General features: G+C 42.5%; 1 protein-coding gene across 6 annotated transcripts in view; it reads right to left on the reverse strand.

Annotated features, from left to right (window-relative positions):
- Window positions 1-18679, reverse strand: part of LOC125459689 (RNA-binding Raly-like protein) — a 1242755-nt gene that overhangs the window by 987260 nt on the left and 236816 nt on the right. For 3 of the 6 annotated variants that reach the window (XM_048546397.2, XM_048546402.2, XM_059651583.1), the window contains exon 1: window positions 4198-4412. The exons of the other annotated variants lie outside the window; for them this stretch is intronic. The gene's annotated coding sequence lies outside the window, so the exon portion shown is untranslated. Of the gene's footprint in view, window positions 1-4197; window positions 4413-18679 lie in introns of those variants that run through there. 6 annotated transcript variants of the gene reach the window in all.

Below are 18679 nucleotides of genomic sequence, written 5' to 3' on the forward strand. Positions count from 1 at the left end.
CCCAGATAGTGGTAATTATTGGACACTGAACTAAAGAAAATGAAGATTTGCCATTCCTGATCACTGCCAGGTAATTCCTACTGACTGGTGCATGCTCACTGACGGGAACAAAATGGTCATGTTTCTGCTCCTGTCAAAACAATGTCCTGAAGATGAAAAGTGCCCAGTCAGGGCCACATACCGAATGGCGATTCATAACAATGGAACCGTACCATCGTGCTAAGCAGCAAAGGCAAATTACACTGACTTGTCAGCTGTTAAGGTTTGGTTTGTAAATCATTTTGAAGGGAGACAAAATGGTTCACCAGCTGAAACTTTTGGCGAGGAGGTCTAAAGTCAGTGCCTTGCCTACAGTACAAGAACCAGTGTATACATCCAGGAGGCCGAACAATCCAAAATTATAATTGAAATAGCAACAGAGGGCAAGGAGCGCTTGGACAGAACAGAAGAGGCACATGCTTCTTCAAATTTACCCAAAGAAACTGAGGAAAAATACAAACCCTCAAGAATTAAAACAGCAGGGAGAAAAATAGCAATCAAAATAGCAAATTTAAAAAAAATAGTAATGGGAAGACTTCCGCCAGAAACAAATTGGAAAGGGCTAAAACCACACACCCTAAATTTACCAATAAAATGAATGAAGGAAAGAACCATGTAGAACTTTGGGAATCCTCTGATATGGACTCGAGGTAAGCACTTTAGGTCCCTTAGACACCACAGAAGCTTGGGTGTCAGAAGCCTTTAGAATGTGAAGAAGACTGATGTTAAGGAATTCCAAAGGAACAATTAAGTCAGAATGGGAAACACTACCCTATAGGTATTTAATTCTAACTTAGTGGGATTTGAAATGAGACATGTCAAGAACAAGAGACAAAATGGAATAGAACAGAGATCTCTGGGCTAATATGCATCCCTCAATAAACAGATGTGGGAACTTACAGTTGTCACATTCCATACACTACAGTGCCTAGGGTACTTCATGGTCTGGTGGTAATGAATGGTGCTATTCAAATGCATGTGATCTTTTCCATTGTGAGGTTGTGACTCAATAACGTGTTGTGCAAATAGTGTACCTGTGTATTTTTTTCCTCTATTTGTTCTGTGCTTTCAATCTGCCCAGAATATATTGAAGTAACAGAAATATCCATCACAGAGATATGTACTTGCCTCCAAGCAAATAGGGGCAACTCTGGAATATGCGTTGCCCTAGCAAGCCACTTGGCTGGCACTAGGGATCATTGTGCTGGGAATATCTACGCTCAGGGAATTTTGAAGACCATGATAAGTGAGCTGGGGCAGCAGGAGAATAGGCCTGAACAGACTGAGCAAGTGTCCTTGCATATTCTTTAAGTATCACACATACATCTTGCAAACTGCTCAACATAAGCAGTCTGTATGCTTCCATCCAAGGTCAATGAGGGCTCCAAGGTTTGCTTAGAGCTATACTTCTGAAGCATGTAGTGAACTAGACCTACTCCCACTCACTGGCAACTTCAAAGCTGCACCAGAGAAACAGGGGTTGACTATCAACCCACAGAAGCAGAGATAGCACAGCAACATGCATCAACATCTAGCCATCCCTACCAGTGAAGGACCTGAACTGAAGGCAGCTAATGGAGTTCAGCTATTTGGACAGAAAGCATTACAATCAAACATTTCTCTCATTAATCTTAATCAAATCTGAAGGGTTCTTTTCGCTGGCTTTCAGTCAGTTGGATAACAGGTTTACACATTAAACCCTAAAGTCCAACCTGCAGTTGCAAGCACAGCTCCACAGTTGTAAGTGTGTAATGCACTACCACTGTCACAAGCACGAGCCTGAGCAGTTTCACGAACACCACTTTAGATCAGTTAAGCCTAGCAAAAGGCACAACCACGTTATTAATGCGAGACACTGAACCGGCACGGTTAACGCTGAACCACAGGTAGCACAGTGCTATCTAACAGACGAGCTGTTTCTCCTAAAGGCACTGCACAACTTCAAACATAGTTACATGACCAGGGTGGAATTTCAGAACTCAGGGCCAGAGTGTCTCTGGCACAACAAAGTGGCAGAGACCCACAATCACTGTCACAGACTGGTATTCAATACTCAAGCGTAGCTGAAATGCAGTGGTTACTACAGAAACCATGTCAACAACCAATGCCCGGTCGACTGAAACAGAATATTGGAATGGAATCCGTGTGGTTTGCCACTTGGTGATAGAACCACTAAACACACGTCATTTGTCTTGCCTTTGAGCCAACTGTTGCACATACAATGTCTGTAAAATAAAAACATTATTCTTCATGCGTACAACATTTTTGTGAATCTAGTTATATAGCTATGAACAACATAGTTTCTCAGGCGTGGTGCAGTGGTGACGTTACTCAACCTGTAATCTAGAGACCCAGGCCATGAGTTCAAATCCCCATCAGGACGGTTTATGGGATTTGAATTGAATGAATAATTCTGGAATGACCGTGCTTACTTATTCAGGCCTACAGGCATGTGCGTGTTTAACTCGAGCCAAACCAATTACTGCAGATGCTGGAAATCTGATACAAGCACAGAGAATGCTGGGCAGGCTAACGGAGTTAACACTTTAAGTCTCTCATGATTCTTTTGAATCTATTACTTCTAAAGAAGTCAGACCGGACTTGAAACATTAACACCGCTTTTCTGTCTCCGCAGACACTGACAGACCTGCTCAGTTTCTCCTGCGTTCTTCGCGTTTGTGTTTTTGAAACGGCCACACAGGGTGTTTTTTATTTCCAAATAACCTGTTCAGAAATGTTGTGAGATACTTCTGTAGTAGGTAAGGTAACACAGGCCGCCTAGCTCAAAAGTACAGACATACACCACAAGTTCCTTTGAAATGGCTTCACGAGGCACCTCAGTTGATGGCCCTCAAATGTTAGCCCTGACAGTGATATCATATTCCAATAAAGCATAAAATATACTCCCATTTATGCATATAGCATGGGAGATGACCAAGATTGCATTTCAGAAAGATATTTAACCTATCATCTGTGTAAGATGTCTAAAAGGAATGTAGCAGGCCATTCAACTAAGACAGCTTTTGTGATAGCCCCTATCTCTGAGCCAGACCACCTAGGTTCAAGTCCCATCTGCTCTGCAAGTGTGTAATAACGTCCCTCAACAGACTGACTATATTCATACTGTACAGGAAAGGCCTTTTGGCCCACTGACTCTGTACCAACATAGCTACCACTAAGGGAGCACTAATCCCAATTTCCAGCGTTTGTCCCATATCCTTGAATGTTATGACTTTTAAAGTGCTCACCCAATTTTTTGGCAACCGTTGTACGGTTGCCCACCTCCCCTAACTTTCCAGGCTGTATATTTCCAGATTTCCACCCCCCCCGCTTCGTGAAAAATTCTGGTCAGTTTTGGCAACGTACCACTGAGATGCTGGAACCGGAACTGAACCAGAGTCAGTACCTAAAGCTTGAGGCCGAGGAGGGAGATTATTTGCAAAAACAGAGACAAAGCAAACTGCACATGTTGGGAGGACAGAAACACCCGCGACTTTCCAAACGACTGTGCAACGTGATGCTCAGAAAGCAGCTTTATTGCAACTCACATTTCCCATATACTTTGCAGAGTGTGTTCCCCTTACTTCTCTCCCACAATTACAGACAAAAGGTAGCATGATGGGTATTTAATTTGTTTTAAAACACTGCCCCCTAACTTCTGGGAATCAGTACACTACGCAGCAAACCTTCTGAAATAACACAAGTCAATAAAACTCTTCCCAAAAAGAAAGGATACTTCTAGGGAGAAAAAAAAGTATCACATTTCCAAAAAAAATGTTTTTCTTTGCCTCTATTCATCAAAATTCAAGTTCCACAAAACAGTAGGCGCGCAAGTCCTAGATCTTACAAAATTCAGCGAAAAAAAACGTATCTCACAATCAAAAAAAAAATCCGAGCTCATGTAAAAATATCAGATGTGAAGACAGGTCTATGACTTGGCCAGCTTTAAAAAAAGAATTCCTCAAAAAAAAAACATTCCTGAGACACTAAGGGTTAAAGAACTGCTCAGTTTACGAAAAAAATACAGATACCACACACACACACAGATATATAGATACAACAAAAAAACTGCATCGAATGGCACCAAGAGGAAGCTTTAAAGCTTTGTTTTTAAAAAAATCACAACTAGAAAAAAAGGTCAGGTATTTCAGTACCTACCAAATTGAAGACAAAAATGAATAGAACAAGGTTGAGGCAGCAGTTTAAAGAGAAGCCAATAAAAAAAACAGAAATATGTATTTCTGTATTTGTATATTTTTTTTAAAAAAAACAAGATATACTTTGAACAGAATCCCCAAACTGTGCTCAGGCACTCAGGAAGATGCGCAGCCTGAACCGATGCACCTATTCAGACTGTCTGCTCCGGTATATAATTCTACCTCGGCACCTGTCACATCTCGGGAGGAAGGGAAGGGGTGGAGATTGTCTTTTCCCTTGGTCATGTGAGCTCTTCACAAACACTAATAGGGTCTCCCATTGTCTCCGAGCGATCGTGTGTCACGCCTAAGTTCAGCAGCACATCAATATTTCAGACAGACGAATCCTCTGATCCCAGTGCCTGAGTTGAGCAGTTTGCTTCAACCCTCGGAATCTCTACACCCATTTTTGAAGCATCAGTGTCTGCTGAGATATGTAATCAGGTCTGCACCGCTCATTTTGCTTTCTTGCTGTATGAACAAATTTCCATCCTCAATACTGTGGTTCAGCCAGAGTGTTGTGTTTAATGTCTCATTCTTCACAAATTCCCTGCCCTCTTTCTTTACAGAGATGAGGCAGAATTTCTTCACCTAGAGAGTTGGGAACCTGTGGAATTCTCTCCAACAGGAAGCTGTCAGGGCCAGTTCATTAGATATGTTCAAGAGAAAGCTGGACGTGGCCCTTGTGGCTAAAGGGATCAAGGGGTAAGGGGAGAAAGTGGGAGTGGGATACTGAGATTGCATGATCAGCTATGATCGTATTTAATGGTGGTGCAGGATTGATGGGCCGAATGGCCTACTCCTGCACCTATTTTCTATTATTCTATGTTTATGGATGTCAATATTCCCATCAGTAACCTTGGCAGTTTCAACTTAGCCTAGAGAATAAGTGAAGAGTTTTCCTGTGGATTACTTGTTTATTTTGGTTGATTTTGCCTCTGTTGCATGTCCTGGCCTTTGCCAATGTGCATTGATCCTGGCCCCAGGACCATCTGATAACTGATTGCCAATTTACTAACTGTTGGCAAACTATTCAACTGCGGAGTAAACTGGAACTGATCTTGACCTGTCTTCACCTAAAAATCATGAGCACTTTCCATGAAGGATGCACTGGACAACAGTCGGTCTATGCTGAATTTATCTTCACTGCTCCAATCCAGGGATTGTCAGGCTAATTGTACTCGCCTGACTAGTATATTGTCACCTTATTCAGAAAGAGCTAGGAACAAGACAGCCGTGTGACTGCACATTTTGGGGGTGCCACATTTGTTGATCTACTGCAGTCAAGTAACAATTATGAGTCCAGCAGCCACATGGTAAGCGCTAAGAAATTCACTCAATGCAGTTCTGGCATTTTGAGTCCAAAATTATAATTATTTATAACTTGTAGGAACCAGCAGCAATCCTCAAACTAAGATCAGCTAACATAACTCGGAACTTCACAATCTTCAGCAGCTCAACAAACAGCAGTAAACTTACCAACTAAACAAAAAGCTCCTCCCTCATTGCAACACTTGACACTGTGATTGTATTCCCTTATGGCACGATTTCCAACAGTGAAGCTGTTTCCTAACAGCATTAGTTTTGATGATGCACTATTGGTTCAGGTGAACTTCTCTCAAATTTCCACAACTTTATATTAACTGAGGCCAGTTTTATTTTTACAAATATAATGTTTATAGTTTTTTAAAAAAATATTCATTGGACATGGTTCTTAGAACCACTGTCAGAAAAAAAAGGTCATGCAGTTATGTTGGTAGATTTTGTTCACTATGGGAACAATGCAACCTTGCTATCTAAATAATGGTCATTGTATATCCCCTGAACAGGAAATCATCATGTTTTATACTTTGTGGGTGTCCTGACCTTTTTAATAAGTGGCATGGGTCTTGTGTGCAAGACATCTGGCTTACTTACCCCTTCCATGACAACTACCAGATATCTCCATACAGGCCACCCCCACACAACAACCTAGTTCAACAGTCCACAAATATCTCATCTAACTTCAATTTATGGGCATTTGACCCACAATTGTCTTGGGAAGGGTTTTTTTTCTGTCTATGGCAGAGGGGATGGGATTACACCTTACGCAATGCACAAGGTAATTTGCTCACTTCTGACCAAGGGGAATTTTTATCTAACAAGCAACTTCAATAACATATCATGAGTTGGCCTGTCCTTTTAAACTTCTTCCTTATCAAGGCAAATTCAACCACTTCTCATGAGTTACTATAGGCTTTCAGTGTTTTTCTTTTCTCCTGGTAGCAGGGATGATGGAAGGGCATTTCTCAGGAATGGAACACCACAGTTCCTGGACTTATGTCCATTTTTCAATTGTGGTTAGGTTTTGGAGGAGATCATTCATTTCAATTTATTAGATGAAGGTATGCTAGGTGTGATGCAAAGTTGATCTTTTAGTAGTTGCAAGAGCATACTGTGGTTCCTGTTCAAAAATTGACTATTTATTTTTACTCTTGATGGGCATAAGGGTGTTGTGGCCTGGAGCACCCCATTTACTGCCCAACCTTATTTGCCCTGAAGAAGGTGGTGGTGAGCCTCTTCTTGAACCAATGCAGTCCTTGTGGTGAAGTAACACTTTGAGTGCTGTAAGGGAGTAACTTTCATGGTTTTGACCCAGTTACAGTGAAGGAATAGTGATATATTTCCATGTCAAGCTTGGGAGTGGCCTATCAGGAAACTTGCCAATGGTGACTTTCCCATGTGTCTGCTGCCCTTGTCCTTCTAGATGGGAGAGATCATGGGATTTGAATGTTCAATGTAGATATCTTCCTTGCTCTTAACCAATGCAATAGGTCCTCAACTATGCATTGTCAGGATATTATAAATAGCCACTTGTCTTGCAATCATTTAGCACTTTAGAAGATCAACATTCCTTCAGAAAGTTTGTATCAGGAATGTTCCCACTGTAAGTAGTAAAATGACAGAAAATTGGCAGTAAATGTAAGAAGGGCTCATTAGCTGTACTCAAAAATTGCTGTGCTTTCTTCCTGAAGTTAAAACTGGGTTTATTGAGCCATATATTGCAGAAGATGCTGGCTTTGATCCAATATGAATATCAACAAGTCATATCTATTTTGAGCACTATATTTGATCTCAGCATCCCTGGACTAAGAATTGGGATAAACAAATAAGGCCATCTTTCATGACTCCTGCTAAAAAGTACGTTTGATTAGAGACAGAATTGGATTTGCAGGCATTCTGACACACTATCTATTGTTGTCTGGGGAATTAAATGAGGCATCATTTGGATGAGGTTCTTGCCAATTGATGAGAGCCAATGGACCCCAGTGCAAGCACTCAGTGGCTGAGAGGTGAGAATTGTTAAGGAGAACAATGTATGCAGGTTATGAAAGATACAGTGAGACAAATTCCAATGCAACCTGATTTAGTAGGAAACCTTGATAATAGGTTCAGTGTAACTCCCCTAGTTTGGTATGCAATACCTCTACTTCTGAAACCCAAGATTCTACATGCTTTGCTAACCACTCTCTTGCACCTCTTGTTCCTTCTATTTCTATTACACACTCTGAAATTACTGTCTATTTTCCCTCTCTTCAACTGTTTTGCGAAAGTGCATTGCCTTACACTTCCCTGTATCAGGTTGCATGAGCCACTTGTCTGCCCATTGTGTCCATCTATGTTCTATTACAGGAAATTCATGTCAACATTGTTGGCACTTCTCAAAATTTTGTGATCACTGGAAAATTTTGAAATTGCACTCTGTAGTACAAGATCCAAGTTATTTTTTATAGTAAAAGAAACTCAAATATTCCAAGCACTGAAGGTTGGAATGCACCACATCTCCAATTGGGAAAAAAAACAACCATTTACCACAATTTGCTGCTTTCTGTCCATAGCCTTTTAAAGCAGAATATAAATGCACACTGCTCTTCCTGTTGCCTAAACCTCAATCTAATTTACCAGCTTTAAGGCGGTAATCACTCTCCAGTGATACTGAATCTTCCCAGCCTGTACATGGTAAATGTTATTTCCAACCAGTATTCAGCCATTCCTCAGAAATGATTAATTTGCCCTTAAATGTTATACTGTTCACTTAGCAACTGATTTATAGAATTTTGTTTTAAAAGAAACCAGTTTTATTTGAGGCTTTTCACTTTTTTTATTCAGTGAGAACACACTGATATAAGACTTTGGTTCCTGCATTAACTCTGCTTTCAGTGCTTTAAATGCTTTCTTCCAGATTCAGCATTTCAATTTGTGCATAAGGGAGAAACCCATTTAGTTGCTTACGATAATCAGCATGCAGTGCAGATGGTCTGTCCAACTGTGCCTCAATAATATAGCTGCGAGTGGCTCCCTGCACCAGTGCCAACACGAGGTCACACATTGTCTTGCGAAAGATGACACAAAAAAACTCTTTCCTGGGGAACCTCACGGAAAACACAATCAATTCAGTTGAACTGATGGATGTAAGAACACATTATCTGAGTGAACAACCTTGCAGTAAAGTGCTAACATTTCAAAGCCATGAATACTATTAAACAAACACACCGTATATACTTAAGTAATAGGCAATCTCTTGTAAGAGTCACCCTCTTACTTTTGGCCTCAAAAACTCCTGAGTATGTTTTCTTTCACCCCCTCCATATGTCGTGCGTCTGAACTGATCTGTACTTTTGGCCAACAATCTTTCATCTGCTTCATGCTAGTGGTGGGTGGGAGTCTTTTATGTTCCACAATTTCTCTTCGTCATTTAAAGGTCAGAGATATCGGTGGCTGGCCTGGGACAGATCCCAGCTGAATTCAGCACCATGGCCAGCGACCAGTGCCGGTGTCGTGATGGGCATTTTCAAAGACCCGGCGTGGATATTCATTCGTCGAAAGTAATATCGCCGTAGTCCTCCTGAACCATAGGACTGCTCTATCATTAGAGAGAGATGACTTGCGATAGTTTAACCCAAGGGTCACCATGTCTCAGGTGAACTGAGACTTCAAGAAGGCACAATAACCCTAGCCGAAGCAAGAATTATTGGTTTTACTCTACAAGGCAAACCAGCTGTGCCTCCTACTGAGCTAACCGACCCCCAACTTTTACTTTTTGCCTAAACGTCTGCTCTCAAAAACTCAATTTTTATATGTGTATATATATGGTGCATTTTCCAACACCACCAAAAGCAAGTTTCGGAAAACGAGCAATGTTGTTGCCCTATTGGAGATGTACCAAAGATAGTAAGAACTGCTGATGTTGGAGGAACACAGCAGGCCAGGCAGCATCAGAGGAGCAGGAAAGTTGATGTTTTGGGTCTGGACCCTTCTTCAGAAATAGAGGAGGGGGAGCGGAGCCCAGAGATAAATAGAGAGCGAGGGGAGGGGTGGGCTGGGGAAGGTAGGTAGGATGACGATAGGTGAGTGCAGGTGGGGAGTGGTGGGGATTGATATGTGTTCAAAGAGTTTCAGGGCTGAAAAGATTACTAGAGAGTTGCAGTGGGAGAGATATCCACTGAGGTCTTTCTGGAAGGAGGAGGATAACTGCTTCAAGGTGGGCATCCTTGGAAGAGGCTTCACAGTGGGGTTATAACTCATCAGAGATAGGAAGAACTGCTGATGCTGGAGTCAGAGATATCACAGTGTGGAGCTGGAGGAACACAGTAGGCCAAACAGCATTTTTTGCTTTCCAACATATTCTCTCAAGTGGGAACTGTGGCACCTCAAGGAAGCAAAGTTTAATTTTGAGGAATTAATCTGGAAATGGGTCTGGTGTTAAGATAAGGAATTACCTTTGGAATGGATATTAAGATAGCCCATTATGTGGCACCAAAGATCATAGAGGAAAGGATTGAGAAGAAGGTGGCATGGTGGCTCAGTGGTTAGCACTGCAGCCTCACAACACCAGGGACTCTGGTTTGATTCCAGCATCGGGCAACTGTCTGTGTGGAGTTTACACATTCTCCCCGTGTCTGTGTGGGTTTCCTGTGGGTGCTCCAGTTTCTTCCCACAGTCCAAAGATGTGCTGGCTAGGTGGTTCAGCCTTGCTAAATTGCCAGTAGTGTTCAGGGGTGTGTGGGTTATAGGGGGATGGGTCTGGGTGGGATGCTCCAAGGGGTGGTGTGGACTTGTTGGGATGAAGGGCCAGTGTCCACATTGTAGGGAATCTAATCTTAAAAAAAAGTTATGTATTTCAGCCATTAAAATAGATTTTTTATCACTTCAAAAGGTTTGCTGTCAGCCTTCAGCTATCAGGAGCATTCCAATCACCCCTTCAGTGACACTTTAGTATTTGACATTCAGCACACCCTAAGTGGCCCTGCCCAGTGAGGGGTATAGCTGGCACAGCTAGCTGGCCATGGATTGACAGTGCTGTCCTCTCAGTGTCTGCTTCAGTAGAGAAGCGTGAACAGTCTCATGCCTTTAGCTCAATGGACACCTGAAGCAAGAACAAAGCAGAGGGTTTGCATACATCATGACTGCACTGGTTAGTGGTGGCCTGAGAGGTAATGACATCTCCCTACAGAATGCTGAGCTTCAGACAGACCACTGTGGAGAGATGGATAGAACCAAATTTCTCATGGCCAATACCACTCAAGCAGTCCCCAGACAAAGGGTTGAATGTTATCTTGTTATATCTGTACCTCATCCACAGACTCCTACTCACAACTACGTTCTCTTTCCCTCTTTCCTGACCAATTTGCTGAACTGTGCCTGATACGCTTGGCAGAGATGCCATTTGAGGATTGCCATGACATTCCCACTACAATGTCTCTTGCCTCTCAAATTTGAGCTCGACATCATCTTTTGCACCAACCCTTCCTTCAACACCACTCTAAAGATGAGCTGAAATCAGAAAACTGGGTATAAACAGCAAAATTTCTTTGCAATTTGTTAAAAACTTGTCTATTTGCAATTCTGCTGTTTGTGATACCGATATTGGAAACTCTAGACTTCCAGAACACATATATAAATAAAAAATGATACAGAAATAAAAATCATGTATTATCCAGGTTGAGAGCCAGTGAGTTTTTCATGCGAGTGGATTTCACAGTTGTCTGACATTCTACTGAAGCCTTGGGCTCTTCTTTGATTAATATGTCTTAAATGCCTCACCACCCAGCAGGCTTCCTCTCGCACAACCCTTCCCTTCCTGTGCCACCTTAACATTTACAATGAAGATTACTAACATTTACAGCAAAATAGATACTGCAAAGAATGCAATAATGCATGGTTAGGAGGGAGGCATTCAACTGCAACTCTAGGAAGAAGTGCAGATCCCTTTACAAATTAGGATTTCCATCCAACAGTGGTTTAGAATTATCTACTGTCATTAACATTTAGGTTTCAACTTTATACTTAACTTCAAGCTAATATTTTATGATAATATATAGTCCAAACATTACATGTGCTTTTTAATAACGTATAAAAGGTCATCTGGTATAACCATCCTGCCACACATAGTCTCAGTGATGTGGACTTACACTGCAACTCTAAACAACTGTCTTTCCAAAAACATCCACAGTGAAAAGAGAAAATAAATCCCCTTGTTGTCAATACCTGTGACCTAAAAATTGCAGCTTGAGTATTGAGGCAAGATAGATCATCTGTCCATTTAACATGGACCAGACCAGGCCCTCTCAAAATAAGTAGCCTAGACCCTAGCTTTTTCTTATTTTAAAGGTACATGTGAAGTGCCATATTCCAAATGTGAAGCGACTGGTGAAACTACTCAATGTTAAGTAAAACACAATTTATTTAAATCTGTAGTTAAAATACAAACAAAAGAAAGAGGAATTTAGAATAACCTAACAACTAGAAAACTCAACTTAATAATAGATACAGTAGCTACCACTAATTAACTGTTTCAATATAGTAACATCCCAAAAACACACACCTTGGCTAAAGGGTAAATTCAGACACACCTTCTCATATGCAGTCCTCGAATCCAATAGGGATAACCCACGAAGAGAAGCTGCAGGGAAAGTAGCAGCTAGGAATGATTCAGTGAAGCTCCAACTCTTCTGAGACCCAAACAGCTTCTGAAGAAAAAAACAAAATCCAGAAACCTGGATCTGAGAGAGCTGGCCACACCCATTCAAGCTGTTTTCTTAAAAAAAAACCATGGCTTCCTAAGCTGTTCACTTAAGGGCTCTTCAGTGCCCAGTTCCTCACCTCTGCCTTACAACCGCTCTTCAAAAAAGCACAGGATGAAACAACCTTTTAAAGTGACAGCATCGTCATACATTCAATTCCCTTCAGGCCAGAATGGATTCAATTTTTTTAAAAAGTCACAAGAACAGCAGAAACAGTAGGCCAGAGCTGGTGTAGGTCATTCTTTCCCTTTGACTCTATCATTCAACCAAATTATGGTTAATCTGATCATGGTGACTACCTTGTCAATCTTTTAAAACCTTTAACTCCTTGTCAGTCGAAAATCCGTCTAATTCCACGGTGAATATTTTCAATGACTCAGTATCGATTATTTGCTGGGGAAAAAAATTCCAAAAACTTTATTCTTCAAGTTTAAACGGAACCTCTTTGTTCTAGATTACCCCACAAATGGAAATGTCCTCTCAACATGGACCTCACCAAGCCCCCTCAGAACCTTACGCATTTCAATAAGATCATCTCTTGCTCTTCAAAACTCCAGGGAGTACAGGCCCAACCCGTTCAACCTTTTATTTTCATAAGACACAAACCTCTCAGTCCAGGAATCAACCCGGTGAGCCTTTTCTGTAGCATTTCCAACACAAGTATGTCCCTCTGCAAGTACAGAGATCTAAACTGTACACAATAATCTAACTGCAGTTTCATTAGGCTGATACTGTAGCCTCTGTCTGTGACCATGATATTGAGCTGGATACCATAGCAATAACTGTTAACCGCATATTCTGAGAAATAATGTGGATCTCAGAGCTGGCAAAGCAATTAGAGTGGGTGATACAAGGGAAGCCCCCCTGCTATGCACCAAAACCAAGTAACACCAATCTCTTGCATCGATATCCATGATGTCAAGGCTCGATGTGGCACTGTTGGCAACTAACTCCCATGAGGGAACTTACCACTAGCCATACAGGAGGTATTACAAACAGGATCTTTATGAAGTCTGACATCATGACAGTCCTACAACAGAGCAAGGTAACAGATGTATTCACAGGTCCAGGGTACAGTTTCACATAAATCAGAAATAGGCATTCTCCCAAAATTTCTGTATGTAATTCAGTTATAATGATAAAACCTACCCAACTATTATCCTGATCCAGCTGCCTGAAAGCTTGTTGACCAGATCAGAAGGGTTTCACATTCAATTTCTGCGTGTCTGACACAGAACAATGATCGAAAACCAACAATGGGTCTCCTATCTAACCTCAGGACTTAACACAGTCAGCCACCCAGCCCCATGCCTGCTTTGGTATTCAGAGTCTTCCTGTTGCAAAGTGCTTCTTGATGAATCAGGTTTAGGTTCGCCTTCGATTCCTCACCGCCATCTCCCCTCCTTCCCATCACAATCCCACCCAACCCCACCCTCCATCAGCCAACACAATGTTGAGGGCAAGACAGAAAGTCCTGGAGAAACTCGGCAGGTCTGGCAGCATCTGGAGTCAGGATCAGGATCATCTGCAGCTGAGATACATGAGGTAAGCTAGTGCCTGTTAAATAGTATCACAGCAATGAATCATGACTTTTGTAAAGGGACAGGGAAAAGATTAGTGAAAACAGGATGTATATAATGGTCAGCAGTGAAGATATCACCAGCAATTTTGATTTTTTTGGTAAATGTAACAAAACAAAATCAATACCAGACTCGAATGCCTCTCAACCGCAATCCTTGATCAATTTACTGACTGCAGTCCTTTTTCCTGACTCTTCAGAAAGTCATTCTCTGGGTTTACACTCTGATGTACCTTTAGATGGTGTACTCATGGTGTTGGAGAAGTACTCATTGTGCTGCAGGATGAAAACCAAAGGACCCAAAACTCTGGATATCTCCCAGCAGCCGCTGACCAACCTGCTGAGTATTTCCAGCATTTTCAGTTTTTGTTTCGGATTTCCAACATCCAAAGTGTTCTACTTCAGTGGCATTTTGGTAATGTAGGGTTATATGTTGCAGCAGTGTCAGTGTTATCATTGACTCTACATGTAACACCTGCAGGTTCTAAAGTTGGAAGTTGAAATAACTGCACAGAGGCCAGCTTCCCATCACAAAGTCACCCCTTACTGATTTGCAGGCTGTGGCTAACCAGCCCGGAGTCAGTTCCCCGAACTGAGGAGATTCTAAACCCCCGTTCATTTATTTATTATCACTTCTTTCCTTTGCTGTTCCTCTACACTACCACCATCTACCAAGCGTGCAGTTAACTTTATTAACGTACCACCTAAGTGGTAAACACCTATGTGACCAAAGCATCAAGCAGAGCCCTTACAGGGGCAATGCCTATGGGAGAGAGAAAAAACAGTGAGGGTGGGGAATCAAATCAGGATAGAGTTTGTGAGGGGAAATAAGGCTCTCCACAACCCGCGGTGCCCACTTCTCCTGAAAGGCATTGAGAGCGCCGGTGCACGCCGCGTGCTCCTTTTCCTGGGACACCCGGGTGCAATCGTAGCCATGGAAGAGGGGCAGGCAATCAGCCATAATGACCCCCCACACCCCCCCGCCTCCATGGCCCACTGCCTGGTGCTGTCAATAGCCAGCTTGGCCTGGCCCAGCAGCAGACTCAAGAGGAAATCTTCTGACCGAGCTGCCTCCCTTCCACACCGGCTGCCCACAGATCAGGAGCGTGGGGCTGAAGTGCAGCCAGAAACACAAAAAGGAGGGCTTTGAGGTAACTGAAAAGGGATTGCAAGCGCCCACACCCCATATCCACATGGCCCACCAATCCCCTGTTTATATTGGTCAGCCAGGGCTTTTCTGATTGACCCACGTTAACAACCCTAATCAAGTACCTCATCATGAACAAGGTCCACTTGGTTCCAACCACTACAAAGTTAATCCACCACAGAAACCATCTTTGAGATGCTCATATCCCAGGAAGGGTAGATTGAAAACGTTTCGCCATCTTACTTGATCATCAGGTTAATCTACTGAAAGACATTTTTCCTTTATTAGCCTTCTATTTTAGAATATCTCCTCAATGGACCTTGATTCAAGATGCTGGCAGAGTAGGACTCCTGAGCCTCCATCCATTTCTCTTCTTTTTTCTTGTTTTCCTTTTCACATTTTTTTTTCTTCCTTTTTTCTTTTTACTTCCCATCCTCGAGCAGCATCTGCGATGTCTGGGGTGAAAGCCAGCCCAGACTCCCAGCCTCCGCACAGACATGGACTCCCAGCTTCGCGGTGAAGCCCAGTGCATTCTGGGTCGAAAGGACTGTTATTCTGAACACTTGTTTCACTATTTTTCTAATTTTTGCTGGATTTATTTCTTTATTTTTCTTTTTCTTCCCTAAATATTTGTGTTAAGAAACTGTACCTAGGTACCTAAAATGGCGCTGTAAGTCCTGACTTGACAACCTTTCACTGTACTCTTGTGTACGTGACAATAAACCAAATTCAGATTTACAGCAACTGTTGTATAAAGATGTTGCTCTAAACTGATTCTCTGCTCCTGCCCGTTCCACACAATTATAACAGATTATAAAAGGTGTAGCATTGAGTGTGGGGTGTGACTCTGTCTGTGTGCATACGTGGGTATATGTGTGTTCATCTGTGTTTGTGCATGCATGTGTGTGTGCGCTTGTGTGTATGTGTGCACGCGTGTGTGTATGTGTTTGTGTCTGTGTGTCCGCGCACGTGCACATGTGTCCATGTCTGTGTGTGTGTGTGTGTGTGTGTATGTGTGAGTCTGTCTGTTTGGTCGGATAAACTATAAAATAAGCTTTGCTCTGAGAGTGTTATGTTCTCACATTACTCACTTGAAGGGATTTTTCTCTTATGTTACTTTGAAGATTTACTTAACCTTTATTCTGACTCAAGTTTTTTTTATATAAAACTGATTTTTTAAGGATTTTCTGCCTATTTTCTGTAATTACATGTTGTAATCACTGTGACATTGTGTCAAAGAATATGCTGTTGTGTAACAATAGCTCAGTATTTGCCATGCAGGGATAATGGTGACTTACAGTTCCTGAATGCAAAATGTATTCTAGGAATTTTCTTGGTGCTATGGGATTAATTTACACACCACATCTGCCACCAAGTAAATGCACGCCCTTTATATTATATACATGCTGTTACTAGGCATGCATTTCTTTCATTCCTTCCCGTTTTTGAGGCTGAAAATAGAAGCAAGATGATACATGAGATGTAACATTTGGAGTTAGGCATCCAGACTGCAAAAGGTCCAAAACTCTTCAACAGAAAGGTTAGGTCAGAGCCAGGACAGGCCAGCACTTGACCTTCTCCAAGGGATTATTGTGGGCCATATTATAGCTCACAGCCTCTTGTCCATCTCAAACTAGTCCTGTGGTTTATATGGGGCTGTAGTCTGAGTGAGGACCACCCCAGGTGAGAACGTGAGCAGTTCCCGATTGATGAGTGTTGAAGTCAGTATACATGCACACCAAACAGAGGCAATCGCGGCCTGGACCTGGGAAGAGAAGCTTTAAAATCTCGGCAATATTTAATCCTCTTTGTATAAACCGATCACAGGCTGCGAGGGAGAGAGGGAAGGGGCCAGTTCACTATGTTGCACCTCCTGGGGAAGCCTGCTCATGGGGTAAACATCCACCTACATTTTGCCAAGCTGATCCACCCCTTCCTATTCTGGCTTCGGCATCGTCAGCACTCAAAGTGAGGAGGTAGCGCAGATGCCTGGCAACATCCCCACATCCTGATTGTGACCAGGACTGGGGAGCAGGATTGTGGTTGAGCTGGGTTTCAGGGCTGCATGGTTACAATAGGGGCAATCATGGAATTGGTCATGGGGTGAGAATCTGGGCGTAGGGTTTGTCTGAGCTGGGGTAAAGGCCCTAGAGTTATGCAGAGAGGTGCGGGTGCTCTAGAACGGTCAAGAAAGCACATCAACGCCTCTACTTCCTCAAAGGAAGTTCGGCATGTCCACAATGACTCTTCCCAATTTTTATAGACACACCACAGAAAACATCCACACACAATTGTATCACAGCTTAGTCTGGCAACTGCTCTGCCCAAGACCGTGAGAAATTACCGAGAGGCATGAACGCAGTCCAGTCCAATTCAGCCTTCCTTCCACTAACCCCATTTTTACTTCCTGCTAACTTGGGAAAGGGGCCAACTCAATCAAACACCTCTCCCAATCCTGGTTATAATCTCTTCTACCCAGCAGAAGATACAAAAGTTTGAAAAAACTTACAAGATTCAAGAACAGCTTCTTCCCCGCTGTTATCAGACTTATGAAAGAACCTCTCATATATTAAAGTTTATCTTTCTCTGCATCTTCTCTGTAGCTGTAATGCTATATTTGGCATTCTATTACCCTGATGTACTTTTGTAAGGTGTGATTTGCCTGGTTATCAGGCAAAACAAAACTTTTCACTGTATCTCTGTGACAATAATAAATCAAATGGAATGCTTTGATCTGCCTCACTGTGCAGGGAAGCATAGGAGCTTTGTTTGAACTGTGGAAAATAAAACATAAATTTGGCATGAGTGGGGATGAAGACTTATGCCTTCCTCTTGGTGGAAGGGGGCATTAAATTGGGAGGGAAAGTAAGGACTGGGACCCCAATGCTTTTTTGCCTCGAACCTGATTAAGTCTGGGTTGTGGCTTGCCTTCCCACCCCTGCCTCAAGGAGTGTTGTATCCTGCCTCTGGTATTAAGCCAGCAAGTAACACGGAGCTTACCATGCAGGGAGAGCGAAGGCCAAATTGTAACTGATTGATGGACCTGGCGTCAGGAAAGGGTGTTCCTGAAAACAACTGCCCTGCCCTCAGTACAAACCCCCTCCATTGCCCGACCATGCAATCTCCTGGCCGCTGTCCTACCACCGACCTTCCATGATCTCTCACCTGTACTTGGGGCCCTCTGGTGGGTGTCATACCAGCAGCAGCCACAATCTCCCTTGTCGCGCTGCCGAGTAGATCAGCTTCTGAGTCACAAACTTAAAAAAAAAATCTGTGGGTGCTTGGAATCAGAAACGTAAACAAAACATCGCCGGAAAAACTCAGCAAGCCAGGCAGCATTTATGGAGAGAAAGCACAGTTAACGTTTCAAGTCCTTTGACCCTTCAGTGGACCCAACACATTAACTCTGTTTTCTCTGCACAGATGCTGCCAAACCTGCTGAGTTTTTCCAACAATTTTAGTTTTAGGTTCAGGATTGTGATTGATTGATTGATAGTTCTAGCCTGTACCATCTTTCAGAGGTTTTGTCATAAGATCATAAGAAATGGGAGCAGAAATAGATCATCCATCCATTAAGCTCCTTCTTCATTCAATGAGATCATGGCTGATCTGATCATTTCCCCAACTCACTTTCCTGCCTTCTCCTTACAACCCT

Source organism: Stegostoma tigrinum, chromosome 16, assembly GCF_030684315.1.
Source record: "Stegostoma tigrinum isolate sSteTig4 chromosome 16, sSteTig4.hap1, whole genome shotgun sequence".
Classification (NCBI taxonomy): domain Eukaryota; kingdom Metazoa; phylum Chordata; class Chondrichthyes; order Orectolobiformes; family Stegostomatidae; genus Stegostoma; species Stegostoma tigrinum.